This window comes from Mustela nivalis (assembly GCF_964662115.1).
Source record: "Mustela nivalis genome assembly, chromosome: 11".
In the NCBI taxonomy this organism is placed as follows: domain Eukaryota; kingdom Metazoa; phylum Chordata; class Mammalia; order Carnivora; family Mustelidae; genus Mustela; species Mustela nivalis.
Genome location: NC_139030.1, coordinates 21382394 through 21390392, shown reverse-complemented (window position 1 = coordinate 21390392; position 7999 = coordinate 21382394). Strand labels below are relative to the sequence as shown.

Here is a 7999-nt window from a genome sequence, read left to right as displayed (position 1 = left end):
CACCCCTAGTCAGATTTCAGGAGAAGAGGGGAGGGCCTGTGACTGGGCTTGGAGCAAATCAGGAGGGGCTGATTCTTCCTGGAAGTCTGGGGCTGGGGTAGCAAGGCAGCAGTGAGCAGAGAAGCCTGCAGCTGGGCTTGATGGCCCAGGTATGTACATGACAACCTGATGGAAGTGGGTGGCAAGACCTTGGGCAGACTGGCCAGATTTTCTGACCACAGTGACCAAGCTGATGTTCTGGGACAGGGAGCAACCCTGAAGCTCCCTGAGAGCATTTTGGGAGAAGAATCTCAGGAGCATGGCCTTCCCCAAATCCATTCAATGGAAGAAAAGGGGGAAACAAGGTCACTAAGTATTTAGTTAAATATTAATAGATGCTGTGTGCCCTACCAAGCTGCTGCTGGTGATTTTCTTCCAGTAGGCAACACAGATCTCGTCCTATCTGTTTGGATCCTCTCTCTTCTTACCTCTCCCAGTTTCCTAAAGGAGGCAAGTTAAAGTCCTAAGTTCTAATCTAAACCCCTTATTTTATACCTAGCGGAACCAGTGAGGTAGAGAAAACTGCTGACAAGCATCTGCCAAATTGAATACAACACCAGGAATAGCACCTGGCCTCCTGACTCCCAATTCAGTGCTCCCTCCAGTTCAGCACAGGGCTGTTCAACTCAAGTTGGCCGCAAGGCTTCATTGAATGTCAAGCATGTACCCAGGCCCTGTGCTCATGCTGAATGGAATAATCAGATATATCTGATAAGTGCCTACCCTCCAAGTAGTTACCAGTCCAGTCAGGAACCCTAACTTCATCTTTAGGCCATGGATGACACTGGAATTGATTTATACCATTCATACTCATGAAAGAATAAGGTAGCAGGCGTGTTATTACCACTGGCCCAGCTCAAGAGACTTCCAGCAATCCTCCTCCTCCAAGGTAGGGTAGCCAAATAAAATACATGAGTTATTGCATGGGGCATGCCTATACAAAAAAAAATTATTCACTGTTCATTTTTCATTGTTCATAACTATTCATTATTCATTTTTTCCCCTTATATCTGGCAACTCTACTGCTAAGTTCAGATGCTGAGGGAACTTCCACTCCCTCTGGTCTTTTCCTGAGTCCAGCTGGTTCCTAAGGTGGAGGATGCAGGGAAGAGCTCACAGGGTAATCAGTGGGGCTGAGCACAGTCTTGGAGCATGGAGGGATGTCACTGTCATCAGACAATGACAGGTCAAACGACCAAGTGCTGACGAAGGGAAGACCTCACCAGATACCTACAGAAAGTTCTGCCAGCATAGTACCCAGGCTCATCCCAATTGTCATTACTCAGTTTCCACACAGTGCTTGAACAATACTTCTCTTGCTAGACTTTTGCTAGCTCTGGACTTGCATCTCTATCCATACAGCAGAACGTCTCCCTCCTTAGTAACTTCTAGGCTCTGTCCCAACTCCTGCAAACCACCCTGAAGTTCTCTCTTTTTTCTTCTCTCCAAGCCTACCACCATTTCCTTTTTAGCACAAACGAAAGCCTTCTTTCCACAGAGGCACCTCTTCTCTACCTCCTCCTCAAACCTTCTTTTGTTTCTTCACAGCATGATGCCCATCAGAACCAGGACTCAAATAAGAGAAAAATCAGTCCCTTTTTCCTGAGGAGCAAGAAGGACAGAATGCTCATATCCTTCCAGGAGGCTGGGAAACTATCTCTATACCAACTAGGAAAAAAAGAAACACAAAGCATTGAACTTCTATATTAGTTTAAATACAGGATAAACTGCCTCAATGATATCAATACTGCAGAGGTTAAAACAAGATATCAATGTCTTCCTACTTCATATCAAGGGGTAGATGAGCAGTCCCAAGCAGACTGACAACACTAATTTACAAAGACAACCCACGACTCACAGTTCTTCTCTTCTTTCATTATCCCATGGGTATATGCTGATGGTTATTCTAGCCAGTTAGGAGGAAAGGAGGGAGAAAGGGAGGGTAGGCAATTTCCTTGCAAGGAACAACTGTGGATTTCTGTTCACATTCCATCATCAGCCACATCTAGCTGCAAGGGAGGCTGAGAAATGGAGATTCTAGCTAGGTTATCATTGCCTTCTACAAGGGGGTAGGACTATCTTATTAAAAACAAGGAGCCTCGGGGCGCCTGGGTGGCTCAGTGGGTTAAGCTTCTGACTTTGGCTCAGGTCAGATCCCAGACAGCCCCGCATCGGGCTCTCTGATCAGCAGGGAGCCTTCTTCCTCCTCTCTCTCTCTCTGCCTGCCTTTCTGCCTAATTATGATCTCTGCTGTCAAATTTAAAAAAAAAAAAAAAAAAAAAAAGGAGCCTGAAAGGAAACAAAAGCGAAAATGAACTTTTGGGACTTCATCAAGAAAAAAGGTTCTGTACAGCAAAGGAAATAGTCAACAAAACTAAGAGGAAACCCACAGAATTGGAGAAGATATTTGTAAATGACACTACAGACAAAGGGCTCATATCCAAGATCTATAAAGAACTCCTCAAACCCAACACCCAAAAAACAGATAATCATGTCAAAAAATAGCAGAAGACATGAACAGACACTTCTCCAAAGAAGACTTACAAATGGATAACAGACTTATGAAAAAATGTCCATCATCACTAGCCATCAGGGAAATTCAAATCAAAACCACACTGAGATACTACCTTACACCAGTTACAATGGCCAAAATCAACAGGACAGGAAACAATAAATGTTGGAGAGGATGTGGAGAAAAGGGAACCCTCTTACGCTATTGGGGGGAATGCAAGTTGGTGCAGCCACGTTGGAAAATAAATTAAAAAAAAATTAAAAATAGAGCTACTGTATGACCCTACAATTGCACTACTGGGTATTGAAAAGAAGGGCCATTTGAACCCCAGTGTTCATAGCAGCAATGTCCACAATTGCCAAACTGTGGAAAGAGCTGAGATGCCCTTCAATAGATAAATGGATAAAGAAGATGCGGTCCATATATACAATGGAATGTTACACAGCCCTCAGAACGGATGAATACCCAATTTTGTATCAACATGGATGGGACTAGAGGAGATTATGCTGAGTGAAATAAATTAAGCAAAGAAAGTCAATTATCATATGGTTTCACTTACTTGTGGAGCATAAGGAATAACATGGAGGACATTAGGAGAAGGAAAAAGTGAATTGGGGGAAATCAGAGGGGGAGATGAACCATGAGAAACTGTGGACTCTGAGAAACAAAATGAAGGTTTTGAAAGGGAGGGGGTGGGAGGATGGGTGAGCCTGGTGGTGGGTATTAAGGAGGGCACCTATTGCATGGAGCATTGGCTGTGGTGCATAAACAATGAATCTTGGAACACTGAAAAAAATAAAATAAGATGTTAAAAACAAAACAAAACAAAAAAAAGAAGCCTGGATAGGTCTGTCGGTTAAGAGTCTGATTCTTGATTTCAGCTCAAGTCATTAATCCCAGGGTGGGGGGTTCAATCCCCACCTCAGGCTCTGTGCTCTGCACAGTCTGCTTGTTCATCTCCTTCTGCTCCTCGCTCTGCTTGTTCTCTCTCTCTCTCTCTCTCTAATATAAATAAATAAACTCTTTTTTTAAAAAAAAAAAAGGTAAGGAGGGCACAGTTACCATTCTTTGCCGTAAGTCCCCATATTACAGTGGTTCGAATCTTCAGATCCCACTAGAGTACGCTAGCAATACAAAACCATTCATGATGCAAAGCAAAGAGAAGTGAAGCAAACGGAGCATTATACGAACTCCAAGGAGGAAAGATGTGCCATGGGGTTTGTGGTGCAGAGGAAACTTCACTGGGACTCTGGAAAGCCAACAAATCACTGGAGTGAGTAGATGGAGAGAAGCTGTACTTTCATTTTGTTGAAAGGTGACTTCTAATCAGTCACCAGTACCACTAGGGAGGTCCACTTTCTGCAATAATTGCTTGGAAAAGACATCCTTGATAAAGCTGAAGCACATGCTCAAGACATTCATATCTCATGTTACTTTACAAACAACATATTAAACCTTGGGCCTCTCTTTCTTTCTGGTTTTACAGGTGTGTACTAAGAAGTTAAGCAACTAAAACTTAAGCAGTAAGTTCAATTTCCTCTTGTAGCCCTCCTGAACCAAGTCATTTCCTGACCTATCGCAAGACACCATTAATCATCCCCACCCCATTACATCTGTTTGCTTTCATTATATGTTCCTAATCCAGTTGAGCATGGACAAAACATTGGATATGCTTCCCACAAATTTCACTTCTTATTTTAATACCTACTTCCTTCACCTATTTTCCCTGGCTTACCTTTCATCTTCTCCTCCCTAATCCTTCCGCTTCCTCACAATCTGGAATACTGTGTGCCCCGAGAAGCTGCAACAATGCCCTCTCTTCAATTGGCCCATGCCCCCAAGTCGATCCTATGCTCCGCTGGTTCCTGGGGATGGACTGAACTCAGGGTTAAGAGCTTAAGAACTACAGGAAGGTATTTTGCAGGCAGAGGCACTGGCCTATGGCAGGCTCTCTCATTCTCTCTTCGATGCCCTCTGTAACAACGTTTTGCGGCAGGTGTTAAAAGTCACACCAAACCCATTTTCTTTCTGCAGCAGAAGGTCAAAAGGACAAGAATCAAGGGCTGGCGCAATCCTAGTCATTCTCCTTATTCACTCTCTCTTGCTGCCAGGACATGAGAGTCCAGGGAGAAATTAGCTTCAGAATTATAGTCTGAGCACCTTGGCCTTCTCCGAAATGAATGCTTCAGAAATGCCCAGTAGGCAGATCATTAAAACCTCCTTAGGCATTGTTACGGGAAGCCCTCCGAGGGCCACAAATCTTGCCACAGTGATACAGTATTTATCCAGTCAGCATTTCCACCCCGTGCTGATGGCTGGTGAAGGATTTAGCAAGGTGGTTCTTCCAGCCTCCCCACTTTACAAGGTACCTACTGGGGATGGGCTGACCTTGAGCAGGGCATATGTCTTCCCCAAACTTGTGTCCTCATCTGTAAAAAGGAAGAGATTAAGTCAACGCTACCAGTCTGAGTTTTAAGAAGATAGTTTCAAGGGCACCCTCCCTTTTGCCATTCCAGGGAACTTGGATTCCACACATCTGAGAAGCTAATTAATACAGGGTTGTCCGACCTTGGGAGAACTGGCTAGCAGTCCGTAAACTTAAACTAATTGGTCACAGGGAATTGAACCTGGCTATTCAACGAGGCAATGGGAGTAAGTTTCTCAGCAGGGACTGTTCAAGTCACCAGAAGCCTTTTTCCTCTTGAGAAAGTTCCTTCCCCCAAGCATTTCACAGTGGGTGAGCCCGCTGTGATGACTAGGCCAACCATAGATACCTGGCCCATGGAGAGCCAATCAGATTCTCTCTTCCAGGAACTCAGACTCACAGTTGTGAGGCTACAAATCAGCTTCCACCGAAGACAAAGATTGTAACAAAGTTTGCGCTGCCTGGATTAAGCTGGAAAACGCATGTCCGTTCTCCATCCATGCCTTCTAACCTCTGAACTCGAAAAAGAGCTACAACTGCCTAGGTGTGTCCACCCTAATTTTTACCATTTATCCTGGGATGTGATACACCAGGTGGGGGTAGGGTAGGAAAAAAAAAGGGGGGGGGGGGATTGTGTAACAGCCATTTGGAGCCAAAATAGCCTCTCTGCTGGTTTGCCTGGCTGGGAGGGATCGTGCGGGGGCTTAACCATATAGACCAGCTTGGCAGGCAAGCTTAAAGATGGCATTGAAGGTAACTTCCTGAACTGATGATTCAGAGGTAGGAAGCTTATACCATTTAATTCATTCCCCTTGCACTTGCCTCTGCAACATTTGAATAGTGTGATCCTGACACTTACTGCAAATTAGAAGGCTAATGAGATGCATCTCCAGAGCGTTTACATGGACTTTGGAGGCCAGGGGAGGGCAGGATTGTGGAGTAAGTGACAATGGGGAGTTGTCAAAGGTCCATGTGACAGGGACCATGGGCAGTAGGACAGTCAGGGTTGGCCAGATGGACCAAAGAAGAGAATGTTGATCTGCCAGTAAAGAAAGGATGCCCCAGCTTTGCTTTTCATTAGCTGGGGTTGCTTACTATGACTGGCAATGCAAGGACCTCACTTACACCACAGACCTTTAATAGCCAAGATCCAATCCAAAGGCTATTTGAGAGTCCATAAGAACAGAGTGTCAGCAGAGAGGATAACAATCTTGCGGCCCTGAGAGCTGCTTTGTCGCGGAGCCAATGCCCAGACATTTGTGCCACAACCTGCCCTCGGCTTCCCCTTTTCTGCGTCAAGCAATGCTTTCAGTTCTTCGCATTCTACCAAGTTTGCTATTGCTGGTCTCCCTGAGGCTTTGGGAAAAGAGCTGGTGATAGGTGTTAAGGTCACTGGTGACCGGGTGCTCAAAGCAGTGAGCTAGAAGGGATAATCTACTGGGTAGAATGGCTAAAAGTAAACCCAAACTTAGAATCCAGAAGTCTAGCCCATTAGAGGTGAACTGTATGCCCTTGGGCAACTGCTTACCCTCTCTGGCTTCCACCTTTACACCTCAGTGTCCAAAAAAAGAGGAAAGATCTGGTGGTCTCCAAGATCCTATGAGCAGAGGTTGTAATTTCCCTCACCTCCTTCTCCGGCAACACCTTCTGTCTCGTGGCCAGTTCCTATGAGAATTAATCCCCCAAAATGTGTCTGAAGCCTTTCACAGATGCTGCCTACCCAAAGGGAGTGAGCTCTGATTGGGATTCACCCCACACTTCTTTCCTCTATCACTACAAATGCTCATTTGAATTGATGAGTAGAGGACTGCCAGTCCAGGCTGCTCTGGCAATAGACAGTTGAGTTTATTGGAACTGAACACTAGGCTTTCAATTCACGTCAGTCTGGGTGCTCGGATTTGCATGATTGCACATTCAGAGACAGGCACCTGCACTCGGAACATCCTTGGCTGCCCACACGCTCTGCTGAGCCAGCCCCAGCTGTTACAAGCCGCCTGTTTAAACGAGGCCTGTCGGGAGCTGAGCCCGGCCACTGAGGCAAAACAGCGTTAGTAGTTAAGGCTGCTTGAACAGGAGAGGTCCCACTGTTGGGCAGGCCTGTCAAGGCTGCTCTTGGGAACAGCTGTAAAGGGTGTTCAGCCCCAAGGAACCTCCTCCCTCGTGGGCAGGGACATCTGCTAAGCCTGTTGTACACTCTCACCCAGCTTCAGAACTGCGCCTTGAGATACTCAGCCTCCCCAGTGGAGAGAATTTCCTGGGACTCCTGGCTTCCCTCAAATGAAGGATCCACATACAGAAGCTCCTCCATAAAGAAAGCTTCCTAGTAGCATAGGATTCATAGTTAATTGCAGAGTTTAAGTCCCCACATTACATGTACTAGCTGTGTAATCTTAGGCCTGAACCTCTGTGTCCTCAACTGTAAATGGGAATAACAATACGATCTATGTCATGCAATTTTAGTAAGAATTAAACAAATACATATTAAGAACTTAGAATAGGGCCTGGAATACGGTAAGTGCTCAATAAACTTTAGCCATTATTATTGTTGTTACTTTGGCCAAGGGAGGTCAGATGGAAGGCAGCTGAAAAAAGACAATTTAAATTCATCATTGAACAGTAAGAGTCCTATGTAAGCATCAAAATGCTCCTTGTTCTTAAGATGAAATTATTTAACTGTGGCACTGGGTACCATAAAATGTAATCTCTCATGAGAATCTGCATTTTTAAGATTAATAAAACGCATTATTTAGAATGTACCCTGGGGCAGAGTGGGGAGATGGAAGGGCTGTGCTCTCCTTGCCCCAGATCTGGTCGACTACCCTTCAGGCTTTCTGGTCTCCCTCCCTATTGGGAGACACGCTTTCAGCTATGAATGAGAAAAACTAAAGAACGGAGAAGTTAAATAATTTGTCCCTAGTGTATGATTCAAAAACTTCTTTGCTGGTTTTGTGTCTTTATCCTGCCAAGCATTGTGCCAGATAGACACTCTGTAGGAGACACAAATATAGGGCATGACCCCCAAC

General features: G+C 45.1%; 1 long non-coding RNA gene across 1 annotated transcript in view; it reads right to left on the bottom strand.

Moving 5' to 3' along the window:
* The window catches only part of LOC309843687, a 138582-nt gene extending 131817 nt beyond the window's left edge, over positions 1–6765 (bottom strand). Inside the window, exons 1-2 of the long non-coding RNA XR_014300279.1 lie at positions 6505–6765; positions 4287–4980 (exon numbers count right to left, since the gene is read on the bottom strand). This is a non-coding gene — a long non-coding RNA (uncharacterized lncRNA). The remainder of the gene's footprint in view (positions 1–4286; positions 4981–6504) is intronic.
* Positions 6766–7999: the final 1234 nt, after the last annotated feature.